The sequence below is a fragment of the Dromiciops gliroides genome, chromosome 3, assembly GCF_019393635.1.
Source record: "Dromiciops gliroides isolate mDroGli1 chromosome 3, mDroGli1.pri, whole genome shotgun sequence".
NCBI lineage: Eukaryota > Metazoa > Chordata > Mammalia > Microbiotheria > Microbiotheriidae > Dromiciops > Dromiciops gliroides.
In genome coordinates, this window is record NC_057863.1 from 594,580,260 (window position 1) to 594,596,851 (window position 16,592).

A 16,592-nucleotide genomic window follows, 5' to 3' on the forward strand; every position below is an offset into this window, starting at 1 on the left:
CAGTGGATAAAGCACTGGCCCTGGATTCAGGAGGACCTGAGTTCAAGTCTGGCTTCAGACACTTAACACTTAATAGCTGTGTGACCCTGGGCAAGTCACTTAACCCCCATTTCCCCGCAAAAAAAAAAAAAAAGAGAAAGAACCAGAGAGAGAGAGAGAGAGGGAGGGAGAGAAAAAGAGGCAGAAAGAGAGAGAGGGGGAGAAGGTAAAAGGAGGAGGAAGGAAGGGAGAGAGACACAGAGAGAACACTTTAATCTGTGACACTGTACGAAACAGCTTTGGTCTGGGACTTCTGTGTGTATGTGACCAAGTCTTTGACAAGACTTGGAAGATCCTTGATCACATCTCAGAACCACGTCCTGAGAAGACCGGCAGACGTCTCTGGTTGTTACCGGCTCTCCACGCTGCTCCCTCCAAGCCCCTAATGAGCAGCCCTGCTCATCTCCTCTTCTCATCCTTACTGAATGGTCAGAGCTGATGAGCCCCAGGGCTCCTGGACCTCCCTCCCTGGAGGACGAGTAGCTTCTTCCTCTCCAGAGGTGACATTGCCCTTCTATCTAGTTTCCACCTTAAGGTCCTTTGTCGATGTTTTTTTTAAGAACAGCTTCATTCTTCCTGATCACCTGGAGTATGGTAAGGCCTCCCTGAAGACTTTTTTATCTTCTCTGCTAGAAGGAGACCAGTTTACACAGGGGTTCGGCTGTGACAAAAATACAAAACATGGCATTCAGTGTCTCATGTCACTGCCAAATTATGAATTGTCCCCACTCTTCAAGTTTAATGAGAGTGAGATCTGCAGTCCTGGTGCTTCTTGGTAGTAGTTTGCCAGGGGACTGCTGGGGCAAACTTTTTTTTTCCTTTTTAAATGTCTTATTCAAGTGCTTTCCCCTGCCCCCTCTCTCTGAGTTACTTCCCAGTGACTTCCCCTCTCTACCCTCACCCTGTCCCCCATCCTCGAGAATCTGCCAAGTGAAGGAAAACAAGTCAACCCATCAGCCCTGTATGAACACCATAGGCCTCATTTCACACCTATGGTTCACCACCTCTTTGCCAAGAGGAGGGAAGCCTGTGTCCCCTGCAGTCCTTTGAAGTCACAATTGCAATGTCCCTGAGGTGATGAGTCCCGAAGAGCTTCAGTGTTGTTTTTCTTCACATTATGATGGTCCATAGTGTTAGAGCTGCAGGAGGCCTTAAAACATGGAATGTCAGGGGGCAGCTAGGTGGCGCAGTGGATAAGGCACCAGCCTTGGATTCAGGAGGACCTGAGTTCAAACCCAGTCTCAGACACTCACTAGCTGTGTGACCCCGGGCAAGTCACTTAACCCCCATTGCCCTGAAAAAACAAAAAACAAAAAAAAACATGGAATGTCAGAGCTGGGAGATGTCTTAGAACACAGAATGTTAGAGCTGGGGGGAGGGCTGGCTTTAGAACCTGGAATGTTAGCTGCAAGAGTTCTTAAAACATGGAATGTCAGAGCTGGGAGGGCCCTCAGAACAGAATGCTAGAGTCTAAAAGGACCAGATGGTAAATGAGAAGGCAACAAACCTCTCGAGGTCATGCTGTCATCCCTACAGGCCCATGCTTGTAGGCTTCTCTCATCTAGAACCTGTATGGACCTGTTCGTGCAGATGGGTTCATCTTCGAATTTCATCTGGGCTCTCATTCCCATGAAGCTGGAATGTCTACCATCATGTAGTTCCCCAGAGAGACTTCTGGGTACTTAAGTCTCCAAGACGCAGGTAGTGGCGGATCAGTGAGGAAAGAGGTGGGGTAGTGGAAGGTGCAAAGTTGAGCAGGTAGTGAACTCCCTGTCACTGGCGGGGTTTAAGTGGCCGCTGGATGACTACTTGTCAGAGATATTGAGGAGAGTTTTGCCCAGGTATGGGTTGGCTGCATCAGGGTGATGGAATCAGTCCTTGGAGTATATTTCCCAGCCCTTGGTGCTATAATAGAGGAGCCACAATCTGACCTTGGAATCAATCTCTCTGGGTAAGTCAGAGAGCCCCACCCACCCACCCAGGGCCCTGCACAGTGCCCAGGGCACAGTGCGCAGCTGAGTCAGGGAGGCTGGGAAACCCAGTGTGAGAAAATGAAGAACGACAGTTTTTAAGTAAGATGCCTGCTTCTTCTGGAGAGAAACTCCAGTTACTGCCAGGACTGGGAAGAGTTGTTGGGAAACTTTACAAGAAAGAGACCCAGATCAGGACCTAGAGCCTGGGACTCCAGACTGCAATGCGGCCAAGCTGCTTTGGAGAATTCGGTTCCTTTTGGTGCCAGCAGGATTCCAGGAGGGCCTGATGGTCCTGCTGGTTCTATGGCATGTGTCTCTCAAGAGACCTTGCAGTGCCTCGCGTATAGGAGATGATGAATAAATGTTTGCCAAGGTGAATATAAACCAAAGTTGTACCAGGTGAGCCTGCCTTCCAGGATGCCCCGCTCAACTCACCTTGGCTCTTGGGTTGCAGATCATGCTTTGACCCATGCCTCCCTTCTCAGCAACATCTCTTCCATCAGCCCCCACCCCCACTTTGTTCCTTGGGCCACCATCCTTGTTCATCAGGCCTGCCTTACTTAATCATTGCAACAGTCTCCTGACAGGTAGGGTCTTCCTGACTATACTTTCTTTCTCCTCAAATCCATCCTTCCTAAGCTGCCACAATAATTCTCCTATCATTCCTTTGCTCAAAAACTTCCGTGGCTCCCTATTCCCAAGATGTAACATTCAAATTCTTCTGCCTGGCATTCAGTGCTCTCCACAAGCTGGTTTGCATCTGCTTACTCACTACCTTTTCAGCTTCAACTCAGCTTAGTGTAGTGGATTTGTGTGCAGAGGACCTGGGTTCAAATTCTGGCTTTGCCACTTACTAATTGTTTGATCTTGGGAAAGTCACTAACACTCTTGGAGCCTCAGTTTCCCTATGTATAAAATTAAGAGGTTGAAATGAGCTATCTCTATGGTCCCTTCCAGCTATAAATCTTATGATCCTGAGATTCTATCCCCTTCTGAATTCTCTGTCCTCTATCCAAACTGTGCTACAGATCTCCCTGAAAACATCCTATACCCTTCAACCTCCTTGCCTTTGCTCAAACCAGGCATGGAATGTCCTCCTGTTAATTTCTCATTCATTCCCTTTTTGGGGGGGGGCGGGGCAATGAGGGTTAAATGACTTGCCCAGGGTCACACAGCTAGTAAGTGTCAAGTGTCTGAGGTTGGATTTGAACTCAAGTCCTCCTGAATCCAGGGTCGGTGCTTTATCCATTGCGCTAACTAGCTGCGTCCCGCCCCCCTCCCCGGGCTTCTTTTAAGTCAAAACTAAAAACCTGCCTTTGACAGGAAGCCTTTCCTAACTCCTCTTAACTCTAGTGCCTTTCCTCTGTTAATTATTGCCTATTTATCCCTTGCATACCTTACTTTGTATATATTTCTTTGCAATGTTGTCTCCCCCATTAGAATGTGTGCTCCTTGAGGGCCTTTTCTTCTCCAATGTGGCCCCATTTTACAGATGAGGAATCAAGGCAAATAGGGGTTAAGGGACTTGCCCTGGGTCATATAAGCTAATAAGTGTCTGAGGCTGGATTTGAATTCAGATCAGGTCCTCTATCCACTGTTCTACCTAGCTGCTCTACCTGGCACATTGGAGGTGTTTAATAAATGTTTACTGATTGATTCATTGATTGATTCTCTGCTGCTTCAGGACATGCCAACCCATCCTTCAAAAAGCGACAGACAGCACACACTCACATAAACCCTTGTGACCTTGGGCAACTCCCAAATTCTCCAGGTTTTAGTTTCTTCATTTGTAAAATGAAGGAGATAGAGTAGAAGCCTTCACCAATATCCTCTTCTAATGCCTCTTCTTGGAATAAAGGTGACCATGAATTCTTTTTTTTTGGGGGGGGGAGGGTTCTTCATCCTTTTTAAGAAGCATTATTTGGTATTGTATTCCTCCTGCAATTATATCTAAAAATAATTTTAACATTTATTTTCAAAACTTTGAGTTCCAAATTTTCTCACTTCCTCCCCGCCTGCAACTCCCCTCATCCCTCATTGAGAAGGCAACCAGTTTGATATAGGTTATACATATGTAGTTATGCAAAACATTTCCATATCAGTCATGTTGTGAAAGAAAAAATAGACCCCCCCAAAAAAAAACCCTCAAGAAAAAGAAAGTTGTTTTTTTTTTTTTTTTAAGTACACTTCAATCTGCATTCAGAAACCATCAGTTCTTTCTCTGGGGATGGACAGCATTTTTCATCATAAGTCCATTAGAGGGGGCAGCTAAGTGGCTCAGTGGATAGAGCACTGGCCCTGGATTCAGAAGGACCTGAGTTCAAATCCAGCCTCAGACACTTGACACTTACTAGCTGTGTGACCCTGAGCAAGTCACTTAACACCCTTTGCTTGAAAAAAGAAAGAAAGAAAGAAAAAATAATAAGTCCATTAGAGTTGTCTTGGATCATTATATTGTTGAGAATAGCTAAGTCATACACAGCTCATCATCTTACAATATTGCTATTACTTTGTACACAGTACATTTCACTTTGCATCAGCTCATGTAAGTCTTTCCAGGGTTCTCTGAGAGCATCCTACTCATAATTTTTTTTAATAAATATTTTTATTTAAAATTTTGAATTCCAAATTCTATCCCTCTCTTCCCTCTCATCTCCCTGAGGTGGTAAGCAATCAAATATACATGCTCATCATTTCTTATAGCACAATAGTATTTCATCACAATCACATACCACAGTTTGTTCAACTATTCCCCAGTTGATGGGCATCCCTCAATTTCCAATTCTTTGCCACCAGGAAAGAGCTGCCATAAAATTTTCATTTATTTATTTTGCAGGACAATGAGGGTTAAGTGACTTGCCCAGGGTCACACAGCTAGTAAGCATCAAGTGTCTGAGGCTGGATTTGAATTCAGGTCCTCCTGAATCTATGGCTGGTGCTTTATCCACTGCACCACCTAGCTGGTCTGCTATAAATATTTTAGTGAATATAGGTCCTTTTCCTTTTTTTCCTTTTTTAAAAATAAATTCTTTTTGGATACAGTCCTAGTAATGGCATTGCTAAATCAAAGGGTATGCATGGTTTTATAGCCCTTTGGGCATAGTTCCAAATTTCTCTAAAGACTGGTTGTATCAGTTCACAATTCCACTAACAGTGTATTAATGTGATCATGAATTCTTGAAGGGTATTCTGTTTTTAAAAATATTTTTACTAAGGTACCCAGGTGGTGAAGCAGAGAGGGTTCTGTATCTCAAGTCAGGGAGATCCAAGTTCAAATTTAGCCTCAAACACTTACTAGCCGTGTGACCCTGGGCAAGTCACATCACCCTATTTGCCTCAGTTTCCTCATCTATAAAATGAGCTAGAGAAGGAAATGGCCAACCGGTCAAGTACCTTTGCCAAGAAACTTCCAAAACAGGTCACAAAGAGGCAGATATGACTGAAAATGACTGACCAACAACAAAAGAAAGGGGGTAGAGGCTTAGAGAAACCAATCAATACATCTACTTCCTGACAGTATGTGCTGTGTTTCACACTCATAGTCTTGCACCTTCTCAGAGAGGAGAGAAGGGGCATTTCCTCAACTCTCAAAGGATATTCAGGCAGAGTCCAGACCCTGGGAGATGCCACAAAGGTGGAAAGGCTGTGAGTATGACCCTGGAGAAAGATTGAGACTGTTGTTCCCATGGCCTGCCCAGGTAAATTCTGACCTCCCCAGGCTGGCTGTAGGGGGATGGCATTCTTGGCCCAGAGATCATCTCCTAAGTTATGGAGGAGCTGAGATCTGCACCGGTGGAGGGGTCGCCCACACAATGAAAAGGCAGCTCTTTGAGGTTTGGGGATAAGCTCAGACATTCTATGAATCTATGAAACCATGAGTCTCGTCACCCAGTGGGACCTAGCAGCCGCCTTCTAGGCTGGACTTCTTAGGGGGACAATGCAGGGAGGCAGAAGCAGCCTCCCGAGTTCTGAGAATCCAATAGGGCCATCCCAAAAGGAGAAGAAAAAGCTGGTGACTCACAGGCAGGCAGGAGCGCAGCGCCACCTGCTGGAACCAATCGAGACTCTGCATGCCTTCCCCAGGAAAGCCGACTGGGCTTGCTAGAGACTGTTGTCAGGTCACCCCATTCCTCGCTGTATGAGGCTGAGTAAATCATGTCATCTCTCTATGACACTGTTACCTAATCTGAAGCAAGGGACCCTAACTCCTGCCTCACTTTCCTTTTATAGGAGTGATGAGTACAAAGGGAAATAATGCATGAGGAAGTGGTGGGATGAGGTGGGGAGGTAATAGAATGAGCGCTGAATTCGGTTCTTTCTTTTGGAAAATTGTCACAGGATATAGATGTGGCCAGGAAGGACATCAGAAGCCATTTAGTCCAACCCCTTCATCTGATAGACAATGAGGCCTAGGGAAGTTAGGTGATTTGCCCAAGGTCGCACAGGTGGTACGTATCCTAGGACGGATTTGAATCCAATACCTACCCACCTCATAGAGTTATTATAAGGAAAGCACTCTTTAAAGTGTTATAGACATGTAAGTTATTATTATTGCTACGAAGGTGACCATGGGCAAGTTTTGCTGTCTTTATATAGAAAATACACTTGCATCACCTTCCTACCGCTGGCCTGTCTAGAAATCTCCAGAAGAGAGAGCTGTTTGGAGGAGGAGGAGACGGAGACGGAGATGGAGACGGAGATGGAGACATGCTTTTGTCCTTCATTGTCACTTCCAAGGAATGCCTGAATTTTTAGTGTGAGCAATTGCACCTCAGAAATGTATAAATTGGGCTTGATTTATTGTTTTGTTGATTATTTAGTCTTAAGGAAGCGATAATGAAGGTATTAATAATGTAGATTAAGCTTAAAAGTGGTTTTTGGTTACTTTTTTTTAGGTAAACATTTACCAGCACCCCCCCTGACTTCATCCATCTAGATCACTGTCGATCACAGATCTTGATTATAATGACTTACCAACCTCCAGGTTATTTTTCCTTTCTCAAGGTCAGTCTTTCTCTCCATCCTAACACCTGTCCTCAGATTCAGAGACTTCAATGGACACGTTGGGGACCCCTCGAATACCTTAAGTACCTCTGCTCCCCAGTTCATCAAATTTCTTGTCTCCCATGACCTGCATCTTGGTACTACCATAGTGATCCACAGGGATGATCATCCCTTTGATCTCATCATCCTTTATAGCTGAGATACTCCCCATAATTCATAACTGTATAAGGACATGAGAATGTTGTGTGGCTCAAAGGGAGGCAAAAGGTCATCTCTAGTCTCTTTTCCACCCCATGTCCCTTCTCCAAAGGAGCCTTTAATTCCTGCCAGGAGGGGAGGCAGGAGGTTAATGCCAGATACTGGACTACTCTGCTCTCTTCAGAAAGCGGAGGTACCAGGCTAGAATTACATCTACCCACTCCCTTAAATATTATCAGTGTAGGGGATATGGTTTTCAGGTTCAATCTAACTTTTGTTTTGTTTTGGGTTTTTCTAGGCATTGGGGTTAAGTGACTTGCTCAGGGTCACACAGCTAGTACGTGTCAAGTGTCTGAGTCCGGATTTGAACTCAGGTCCTCCTGACTCCAGGGTCGGTGCTCTATCCACTGTGCCACCTAGCTGCCCCATGTCCTTTGTTTTCAAAGAGGCCCAATGACATCACACTATGATATCTTGACTTGTGCATGATTTGAATTGAATTGAAGCACAGCTGCACAAAGTGGTCATTCTCACTCTCTCTTCCAGAGTCATGAGAAGTCCAGTAGCAAGACAAAGCCAAGATGACTAGAGATGGCCCAGGATGCAGCAGATGACCTTGGCATCTTTGACATCTGACTGAGCTCTAAGCTCTCCACAGTGCCTGCTTTAGTTGCCTTTAAGGCCATTGGCACAAATTGTTCTTATCTGTCCACATGATTCCCATGCTCGGGATTTGAGGGCCTATTGGCGATCCTCAACCTTGTTTAGTCGGTCTGCTGAGACAGTTCACTGGGGTGTGTCTGCTGTGCATGCTTCAACTTCTTGGAGCCATTGGTGAGAGTTGAGTACCAGGTAGACATCAAAGGTAGATAAACAGCCCTGAAAAGGGCTCAACAAGTCTTCATACCAGAGCGGCTAGTCCTCCCTGAACACCCCATACACCCCCAAATGAAAGAGCATGATAGGAAAAGGAAGGAATCTTGAAAAGTGAGTCCTCCTCCGCTAAGTCTTACTTCATGCTTTCAGATATACAAATATCTAATATCTAGTGGTGTCAGTTCTATCAATAACAAAGATGAAAACAGTCTCTGAATATCTTTAATGAGAAATAGAAGTTGACCACTGAGGAGGAAACAAAAGAACTATTAGAAAGAAAAAGAATATGTAGCACCTGCCCCACTCACCCAGCTGAGAGCCCCCACTCATGGTTGGAGTTTCCCAGAGGGACAGTTGCTAGTACTGATTTTTCTGGGTCTTATGGGGAACCTAGGGGCTAGTGATTCTAGTCCTATCATTCACAATTCTACACTAATGTATTCACAAAAAGGGATTGGATAAGAAAGAATCACAAGATTAATTTATACAAAAATACTCTATCCAGGGGGCAGCTAGGTGGTACAGTGGATAAAGCACTGGCCATGGATTCAGGAGGACCTGAGTTCAAATCCAGCCTCAGACACTTGACACTTATTAGCTGTGTGACCCTGAGCAAGTCACTTAATCCTCATTGCCCCCCCCCAAAATACTCTATCCAAACCAGGGACATATTAGTCCCTTGAACACTAGTAGTGAGGTACATTTATGGAGAATACATGTGGCAAAGAGGTACCTAACTTTTTATCATTCATGGAATCTTCGTGGAGTTACCCTTGTATGTAACTCTCTGCTGGTCTCAAAGAATTGGTGCTTTTCTTAATCCCAAAGCTGCCACATCTCTCTTTCAGGAAGGGTTGTCATCACTAAAGCTCCTACCCTCTTTGGATGATAGTCTTTCCACATTCATCCATAGATGTTTCAACTACCATTGGCCATTGCTATTGCATGGCTATTGATACGTTCTCATGTTATCAGTGTGATCTTTGAGGAGGCCTTTGAACATCCTTACCTCACAAGGTATTTGGACACTTTTATGTCAGAATACTCATTTGCATAAGACAAGACAAGAATATATATGGAGACAAAGACACAGTCATATACTTACAGTCACCACAGCCAGAGGGAGAGAGGGTTTTCCTTCCCTTAATCTAATCCTGGGAACTTCACAAAGTAGTCCTCATCTCCAGAAGCTACCAAGGAAACAAAATGATAATGGAATGGGTCACCCTGTTAATTTTTTTTTTTTTTTTGCAGGGCAATGAGGGTTAAGTGACTTGCTCAGGGTCACACAGCTAGTAAGTGTCAAGTGTCTGAGGCCGGATTTGAACTCAGGTCCTCCTGCATCCAGGGCCAGTGCTTTATCCACTGTGCCACCTAGCTGCCCCATGGGTTATCCTCTTTAAATCAGATACATGGTACAGCAGGCCAAATCAGTTAGTCAGTCAACAAGCATTAATTAAGTACTTTTGTATCTCATCCTCTGATCCACAATGATCCCTCCCTTTCCTATATCCACCAGCAAGTGTTATTGGTGACCTTGATTTTGTTCTCTATGATTCTGTATTGTTACCCATATATATATATGTATATATGTATATAGTTCTTATCATTTCAATGAAAACATAAATATTATAAGGAGATAAATTACATTTTATACTCCTTTTTTAGCCCTACAGTACCTAGCACAATCCTGAACACGTAGTAGGTGTTCAAGAAGTTATTATTTTATTACATTCAATCATTTTTATTTTGTGCTAGGGCTGCAAGCCAATTAGCTTGGGGCTGTGTTGTGGTTGGCCCTGATTGACAGAACTAACAAGCCTCTCTACAGAGATGAGTTCCGGATGCCGAAGACCACCTGACTTGTCCTCAATGGGCTTCCCGTCATGGCGGGGCTTCCCTCATTATAATTTGGCCAGGCCCATGCAGGTGCTCGACAGTGGAGGGGGAGGGTGTCAGTGCAGAGAGGGGTGCTCGCTGGGGTTTCTAATCCCAGCCAAAGACGGGGTCACAGAAACCCCAAATCATAATTCCTTACATCTTTCTATATATCAAAATCCCAGAGTTAGTGTCTATATAATTTATTCATGATGTAACTAATAATAACAGAAACATAAATTATTATTTACAATACTTTAGCTCTGAAAAAGATCACAACCGGTCATCTCCAAACATCAGTGTTACATTTGACTTCTCACTTCTGCAACAGTCTCACCATTCAGCTCTTGAGATTGCAGTCAAAGTCCCTCAAGAATCCTCTTCCTATCTAATCACAATATGAGTTAAATTTAGTTTTTTTAGGGAGCAAGGTTTCTCTGTGTCTTCTCACATTCTCTCTCCAGACATGACAGCTAACAGTCTCTCCAGAATGAAAGTTAAAACATCATTGACAACACAGTCACAGACAGTTAAAACTCATACTCTTTACATATGAATTAAAACTCTTCATATCCTCACAGATTACTCATAGATCAAAGTAAAAACATCTTGCCCACTTAATCTTCAAGGAATGATAGTTAAAATGTCACTATTGAAGATTCTGAAACTTCTTAAAAATTCAGCAACAGTACCAGTTGTCTCTTTAGGAGAGAAGGTTGAATCTGGTGCTATATTTGAAAAAAAAAGAGGCCATCCACAATGAGCTCCCTCTTCTCTTCTATTCCACAACAGAAAGTTCCTCTACATCATCCCCTTTCCTTTCTTGCTTTGCTTCTGACTTTAAGGAAGAAGTAGCTCTTTTTTTTTTTTTTTTGGTGAAGCAACTGGGGTTAAGTGACTTCCCCAGGATCACATAGCTAGTGTCAAGTGTCTGAGGCTAGATTTGAACTCAGGTCCTCCTGAATCCAGGGCTGGTGCTCTATCCACTGCACCACCTAGCTGCCCCAGAAGTAGCTCTTCTTGCCAAGACCAAGTTCTCTACTTTTCTCCTTCCTCCTCCTCTCATCTCCTTTAGGAACACCGCTTCCTGACATCCCCTCTCTTTATCTCATTTTCAACCTCTTATCCACTGACTCCTTACTCACCACCAGCAAACATTCCTTCCCTATTTTATTTTTTGCAGGGCAATGAGGGTTAAGTGACTTGCCCAGGGTCACATAGCTAGTAAGTGTCAAGTGTCTGAGGCCAGATTTGAACTTGGGGCCTCCTGAATCCAGGGCTGGTGCTTTATCCACTGTACCACCTAGCTGCCCCTCCTCCCCTATTTTTAAAACCTTTCATTTGACCCTGCCATCACTCTAAGTTATCATTCTATGTCTTCTGTCATTCATGATCAAACTCTACTTGCTGCCTCCACTTCCTCAGCTCCCATTCGCTTCTTGATCCTTTGTAACATGGCTTCTGACACCAACCCTTGTCCAAAACTCTTCTCTCTAAGGCTATCATTGATTTCTTAAATACTCATTCTAACAAACTATCTGCAGTCTTCATCCTCTTTGACCCCTCTGAAACTTTTGACACTACCGATCATCTTCTGCTCCTGGATACTCTCTTCCCTCTTTGGCTTCCATGATGGATCTCTATGGTGGTTCTCCTCCTATTTGTCTGGTGCTGAATCATCAGTCATGTCCTGACCCCTATTTGTAGGCCTATCCCCAGAGCAATGCCCTGGTCCTAGCTCCTCTTCCATTCTCTATACTTTTTCTCTTAGTAATTTCATCAGCTCCAATGGGCAAATAATCATCTCTAAATGAACGACTACTGAATGTACATATCCAGCTCTAAGCTCTCTCTTGAACTCCAGTTCACATTACCTTCTGGACATCTCCACCTGCATGTCAATTCAATTCAATAAGAATATATATCAAGTTCCTAATATGTATAAGACTCTGGGCTAATTACTGGAGAAAGACAAAAAAAAAAAAAGAAATTGTCCCTGCTCTTAAGAAGCCTATGTTCTATTGGGAGAGACAAGTAAATAAAGAATATATATAAAATAAGTACAAAGTGATTTGGGAGAAAGCTAGGTGGCACAGTGGATAAAGCACTGGCCCTGGATTCAGGAGGACCTGAGTTCAAATCTGGCCTCAGCCACTTGACACTTACTAGCTGTGTGACCCTGGGCAAGTCACTTAACCCTCATTGCCCCCTCAAAAAAAAGTGATTTGGGGGGGAATTGAGGCAGGAGTACTTGAGCTGAGCCTTGAAGGGAGTGTGGGGTTGCAAGAAATGGAGATGAGGTGACAAAGAGTTGTATGAATAGCAGAGAACCTGTACAAAGGCATGGAGGTGGGATATTAAAGGCCATATTTAGGGAACAGCAGATAAGCTAATTTGACTGGAAAAAAGAGCATGAAGTCAAATTAAGTTAATAGACATCTATTAACTGCTTGCTATGTGCCTGTCCCAGTGCTAAGCACTGAAATTCAATCCTTGCTCTCAAAAAGATGGCAGTCTAATAGGGGAGACAACATGCAAGTAACTATATGTAAATAAAATAAATACATTGTACACAGTATCATCAACATTGTGTGTTGATCTACTGTGATGGACTATATTCTTCTCACCAATGCAATGGTACAGAAGAGTTCCAGGGGACTCATGATGGAAGAGGATCTCCAAATCCAGGAAAAAAAAAGAACTGTGGAGTATAGATGCTGATTGAACCATACTATTTCTTTTGTTTTTGGTGCTGTTGTTTTTCTATTTTGAGGTTTTTTCTCATTCCTCTGATTTTTCTCTTATAATATGACTAATGCAGAAATATGTTTAATGTTATTATATATATATATATATATATATAAAACCTATATCAGATTACCTGCTGTCTAGGGGAGGGGGGAGGGAGGGGGGAGAAAAATCTGAAATTGGAAAGCTTGTATAAACAAAAGTTGAGAACTATCTTTACATGTAACTGGGAAAAAATACTTTATTAAAAATTTTTTTAAAAGATAAATATAGGATAAAGTAGAGTTAATCTCAAAAGGAAGGCAATAGGGGCAGCTAGGTGGCGCAGTAGATAAAGCACCAGCCCTGGATTCAGGAGTACCTGAGTTCAAATCCAGCCTCAGACACTTGACACTTACTAGCTGTGTGACCCTGGCCAAGTCACTTAACCCCCATTGCCCTACAAAAAAAAAAAAGAAAGAAAGAAAGAAAAGGAAGGCAATAGCACTAAGGATGCTAGGGAATGGCTTCATGTAGAAGATAGAATTTTCCCTGAGACTTGAAGGAAGTCAGGCAGCACAAAGAGGGAGAGTGTTCCAGGCATGGGGGACAATCAATGACAAAACACAGAGTTAGGAGATGGAGTTTTGTGTTCAAGGAACAGCCAAGAGGCCATTGTCATTGTGTAGTAGAGTACGTGGAGGAGAATTAGGTATAAGAAAACTGTAAAGGTAATAGGGAAGCAAGTTATTAATGGTTTTTTGTTTTGTTTTGTTTTTTGTCTTCTTGGTGGGGCAATGAGGGTTAAGTGACTTGCCCAGAGTCACACAGCTAGCAAGTGTCAAATGTCTGAGGCCAGATTTGAACTCAGGTCCTCCTGAATCCACTGTGCCACCTAGCTGCCCCCTATGAATGTCTTTAAAAGCCAGATAGAGGATTTTATATTTTAACCTAGAGTTAATGAGAAATCCCTGGAGTTTATTGAATAGGAGGATGACATGGTCAGATTGGCACTTTAGGAAGATTTGTTTGATAGCCGAGTGGGAGATGGACTAGAGTGGACAGAGACTTGAGGCAGGGAAACCAACCAGAAATCTATTTTGATAGTTCCTGTGATGAGGGTCCCCACCAGTTTGGTAGTACTGTCAGAGCAGAGAAGCAAGCATTTACAAGAGATGTTCTGAAGGTAGAAATGATAGGAGTTGACAACTGATTGGATATAGGAGGTAAGAGGGTGAGGAATTGAGAATGAAACCTTGGTTGTGAACTGGAGTGATTGGGAGAATAGCATTCACTCTCCTCAACAGTTGTTGGTGGTAAATTTAATATGGGGCGGGGCAGCTAGGTGGTGCAGTGGATAAAGCACTGGCCCTGGATTCAGAAGAACCTGACTTCAAATCCGGCCTCAGACACTTGACACTTACTAGCTGTGTGACCCTGGGCAAGTCACTTAACCCCCATTGCCCCACAAAAAAAAAATTTAATATGAGGCGAGTTAATTGGCTGGCTTGCCAAATATTGGGGTTCAGAAAATAATGAGGGACCTCTAGGTCCAAAGTTTCTTCCCCTCTGAACTGCCTCTTTTAGTTATTTCTCCCAGGCCAATAAGAAAGGGGATAGACAGCCTCTTTTCCACAAATAAATAAGGTTTTATTAATGGGAAAATAATACACAGCAAAGGTGAAATTAATTAAGCCAATGACAAGGGAATAGGGAAAGAGGAAAATGGATAATCTCCCTGGCTCCAGCAAAGACTGTCTCAAAACCCAAACTTTCTTCAGCTCAGCTAATTCAAAGAGCTGCGTTTTATTAACTCACCACCATGGGTCCATAATTTCTATGGGAGTCAGTTGTGCAGCTAGTCTCCAGTCCACTCAGAAAACTCCTCAAAGGCAAGAGAAAGGGCTCACTACTTCCTGTTGGGGGTCCCTTTTTCTACCTTTTTCTCCCTCCCCCAAAGGGGAGGTCCCTCAAGTTATGTGGTTGAGACTGGTTCCCTGTTGATGACACAGCCCACAGCCTCTGAGAACATGCCTTCTCAGGGTTGGCCAAGTTTAAACTAGGTTTAACAGTGCTGGCCAGGTGTGGCTAAAATCTAATCATCTTTAAGTGGTTACTTAGTAGTTTCTCATTCACACCCAATTCAAACACTACTAAATCAATTGGGTTGGACCCCATGGCATCTGCCAATTCCATTATTTTACCACATTTCCCCCCTTTGTTTCTTCAAGGAACACAGAGTGATGAAACACAGTAAAAGGAAAGTTAGAAAGAGGGAAAGTTTTTCAGGAAAAGATAATGAACTCAGTTTTGGACATGTTGAGTTTAAGATGTTCTCAGGACATCCAGTTTGAGATGTCTAGTAGGCAGTTGGAGATGTGAACCTGGAGATCAGGAAAGAGGCTAGGGCTGGATAAATCAATGTAAGAATCATCAGCATATAAGAATTGAAAATCAAAGGAATGCCCATCAATTGGGAAATGGCTAAACAAACTGTGGTATATGATGGTGATGGAATATTATTGTGCTATAAGAAATGACAAGAGACACTTGACACTTACTAGCTCTGTGACCCTGGCCAAATCACTTAACCCTCACTGCCCTGCCAAAAAAAAGAAAGAAAGAAAGAAAGAAAGAAAGAAAGAAAGAAAGAAAGAAAGAAAGAAAGAAAGAAAGAAATGACAAGGAGGATGATTTCAGAAAGGCCTGGAAAGACATGTATGGAATGATGAATTGTGAAGTGAGCAGAACCGAGCGAACATTGTACACAGAGACAGCAATATTGTTTGATGAAGAACTGTGAATGACTTAACTATTCTCAACAATACAAATGATCCAAGACAATCCCAAAGGACTACTGATGAAACATACTATCCACCTCCAAAAAAAGAACTGATATTGATGGAACAGACTGAAGCATGCTATTTTTCACTTTCTTTAATTTTTTTTAAATCAAGTTTTCTTGCACAAAATGACAAACATGGAAATGTTTTACATAATCATACATGTATAACCCATATAGGATTGTTTGCCACCTTGGGGAAGGGGAAGGAGGGATAAAAATTGGAACTCAAAACTATAAATAAAAATGCTTATTATTATTTAAAAAATAAAACAAAATACCAAAACATCATCAGCATAGAGATGAGAACTGAATTCATGGGAGCTGACATTACCAAGTGAAATAGCATAGAGGGAGAAGAGGAGAGGGGCCAGAACAAAGTCTATGGGCATAATCTATATGATGATTCAACAAAAGAGACAGAAGGATCCATCAGACAGTGAAGGACAAGGAGAGAGGGGTGTCACAAAAACCTAGAGTCTTAAGACAGTATCCAGGAGAAGAGCATAATGAAAAATATCAAAGACTGCAGGAAAGTCAGGAAGGATGTGGTCATTTAAAACACCACTGGGGGGCAACTAGGTGGCGCAGTGGACAGAGCACTGGCCCTGGATTCAGGAGGACCTGAGTTCAAATACAGCCTCAGAACTTGACACTTTACTAGCTGTGCGACCCTGGGCAAGTCACTTAACCCTCATTGTCCCACCAAAAAAGGAAAAAAAGTAAAACATCATTGGAAACTTTGGAGAGAGCATTTTCTTTTTTTTTTTTTTAATTATTATTTTTTTTTTGTGGGGCAATGGGGGTTAAGTGACTTGCCCAGGGTCACACAGCTAGTAAGTGTCAAGTGTCCGAGGCCGGATTTGAACTCAGGTACTCCTGAATTCAGGGCCAGTGCTTTATCCACTGTGCTATCTAGCTGCCCCAAGAGAGCATTTTCAATTGAATGATGAGGTCAGAAGCCAGGCTGCAGAGTTAAAAGAGTGAAAGGAGGAGAGAGAGTGGATGCACTGATTGTAGTTGACTTTCTCAAGATTAGTCACAAAAGGAAAGAA